Genomic DNA, 3085 nt, shown 5'->3' with positions numbered 1-3085 from the left:
TGTGCATGCACTTGAAACTTACTTTACCAATAAAAGAAGCAAATAGAGAAATAAAATAAAAGTGCTAGCTGGATTAGGCAAACACACTTCATAAAACTGCATTTTCTTTTCTATTCTCCCCCGTGTTACAAGCTTAACTGCTCCCTGTGTAATTTCTCTTAACCTGCTGTTCCTGGAAGAGAATTTCATCTACAAGCTCTTTCTGTGTTTTTTCCTAGTCTTTTCTTTCCCTTTCCTTAGATTTGTAACTGTTCCTTTACGTGCTCTATTTAGGCGCCATTAATCTCATTTGAGCTCCTTGTACCTGCTGCTGTTTTCTCCACACCTCATACTGTCTTTTCCCTCTTTCTCTCTTTCTCTGCGGTTGGTGGCTACTTTCCAAAGCGTCTGATGCCCCAATGTTCCTTCGTCTTGTTGTCAGACATGAATTTGAAAAGCAACAAAATTAACAAGCCTTTACCACTCACACATGGCAGAAGTTTATACTTTAATTCAATGAGCTAAGAAAAGTGTGTTGTGGGGCCCCTACGAGCCATGGTGCTTGCTTCATCATAATTAGGCATGCAGTCATTAGCAACAGCTCTGATTATGGGTCACTGAGGTCAGTTTCAATAATTCCTCAAAAACCTAACCATGCAGTCCCCCCTAACTGTGTAGTTATCTTGCTTTACTGCTGTTTGTGTGATTAGCTGGGAGGAGCTCACGGCAGCCTCCTCCCAATAAAAGTGTAGATGGACCGTTCCTTAACTCTTTCTTGCTTCACATACAGATGGCTTGAGGAGGTACAGGGGAGATGCAGGTCTAATAAACAGAATAGAATACCTGCGCCAGGTGTGTTTCTCTGCATTGGTGTCCCATCACAGGCCCACCAGTGTATGTGTGATCTTTGACTCCTGCCAGTTCACAAGCAGGCGGCCAGGAAACGGTTTCAGCCTATCAACCACTGAGGAGATAAAGCCTTTGTATAAGGAATGAGGAAGCAATGAACACATTCAGCCTATCACAGGAGTAGCCCTGAGTGTTCCGAATTATAATTTCTTCATGTCACTGTACATTATTGAGCCCAAGTAGCTCGCCGTGATCGTATAGTGGTTAGTACTCTGCGTTGTGGCCGCAGCAACCTCGGTTCGAATCCGTGTCACGGCATTGTGGTTGGCAATGTCACGGCAGTAGGGTTTTTCCTTTACAGAATTCCCAAATGTACCAGTTGTTTTTGTAAAATGTCTATTAAAAACAGATCCTTTTCAATATTTAAACGATCTAATGACAAATTATTTAAACACACATGATTATAAGATGTAGGTATACTTTACTTACTCACATAAATTATCGTTCTTGAACATATTTGCGGTAAGGGGAGCGGAGCTCTCCCCCAGGCCAATCAGAATGCAGATGAATGCAGTTGCAGTTGAGTGACCTGTGTTGTGGCTGTCTACAGGGAATGCACATATGTAGCTGTCCCGCAGCCCAATCCAGACGTCAATCGAAGACAGGTTTCAATGCAAATAGAGCAGTAAGTGCAGAGAAATGCTCACTCTCTAAAAATGGCATTTATACAATAGTAAGATTAAATCCAACCTCACCAGTAGATAGGATTTATCAATAAATAAATAAAGCTTCTCCTCTCTGATATGGAATTACCCCCCAAAAAGTATAAGGGAATACCCAATGCTAACCTATGAGAGGGGCAGACCTCACAGTAGTGAAAAATGTAATAGACTGTTTGATACTACTAGGACATACAAACTACCACAGTACATGTCTTACCTTTTACTTACATAGCATGATGCCCCTAGAACTACCTAGGGCCTACCTTAGGGGTTACTGATATGTAATAAAATTGGAGTTTAAGGCTTGGCAAGTAGTTTTAAATGCCAAGTCGAAGTGGCAGTACACTGCAGCACAGGCAGCGCAGTAGCAGGCTTGAGACAGGTTTGAAATGCTATTTCTTTGGGCGGCACAATCAGTCCCTGGGTATATGGTATACCACTTTACAAGGGGCTTTCAAGTAAATTAAATCTGTCAGTCAGGTATACTCCAATTATACACATGATTAGGGAAGAAGCACGTGCACTTCAGCACTGATTAGTAGTGATAAAGTGATCAGAGTCCTAAGGCCAACAAAAAGATACAGCAAAATGCGGAGGTGAAAAGCAATAAGGTGGGGTTGGGACCACCTTAAGAATGCAAGGTCTAACAAAAACGAACTAAGGATAACATGAGTAAAACATCAGGTTTCTCTACAGCATTTGGTGAGACGAGTGGGCCTTCTTTTATCTTCCATAAAGGCAATCCTTCCCGGACCCCTTTATTATATAGCTCTTCAAGGAAAAAATGTAAAGCACTTACAAAGGAGCCTCAAATACTCAAAGATGGTAGACTTCTGTAATATGGGCCATATACTAAAAGCAGCACGAAAACAGAGTGCAATAGGGTCCAAAAAACTTGAGTGTCCCATGAGAGTATGCATGCATGCCTATGGTATTCCAAAGTAGAGATATACGCATGCAATTTTTGTTTTTAGGAGAGAATGTGCCTGCTGAAAAAAACATTATTTTTAAAAAGTGCATTGCAGAATATCAGGAATTTGCTGTGGGACACCTTGAAAACTTGCATACAGATTATGTGCACACACCTTACAGTCAGTTGTTGTGGCCGAGTGGTTAAGGCGATGGACTAGAAATCCATTGGGGTCTCCCCGCGCAGGTTCGAATCCTGCCGACAACGAGAATCTTTTCAACATCGGCTAAAATTTCAGAAGTTAACCTTTAGTATTTCTTCCATGTCAGTTTTATAAATAGGTGGCTTATTTTGGCGTCACTATTGCCATATCACATATTTATTATCGCTCCCCCTTTCATATCTTTGCTATAACTCTCGTCCTTCATTAGCGCTGGTGCAAACGCTTCAAATTATTATACCCTGGCTCTCTCGGTCATTCCTGTGCATGCACTTGAAACTTACTTTACCAATAAAAGAAGCAAATAGAGAAATAAAATAAAAGTGCTAGCTGGATTAGGCAAACACACTTCATAAAACTGCATTTTCTTTTCTATTCTCCCCCGTGTTACAAGCTTAACTGCTC

The 3085-nt window shown here is 41.3% G+C and overlaps 1 non-coding gene across 1 annotated transcript; it reads left to right on the top strand.

Moving 5' to 3' along the window:
* Positions 1-2645: 2645 nt before the first annotated feature.
* On the top strand, positions 2646-2727 carry TRNAS-AGA (transfer RNA serine (anticodon AGA)). The gene has a single exon. It is a non-coding gene; the product is annotated as a tRNA-Ser (tRNA).
* Positions 2728-3085: the final 358 nt, after the last annotated feature.

The sequence above is a fragment of the Lissotriton vulgaris genome, chromosome 1_1 (assembly GCF_964263255.1).
Source record: "Lissotriton vulgaris chromosome 1_1, aLisVul1.2, whole genome shotgun sequence".
In the NCBI taxonomy this organism is placed as follows: Eukaryota; Metazoa; Chordata; class Amphibia; order Caudata; family Salamandridae; genus Lissotriton; species Lissotriton vulgaris.
The sequence above is the reverse complement of the archived record's forward strand: the minus strand, read 5'-3'. Positions and strand labels throughout refer to the sequence as shown.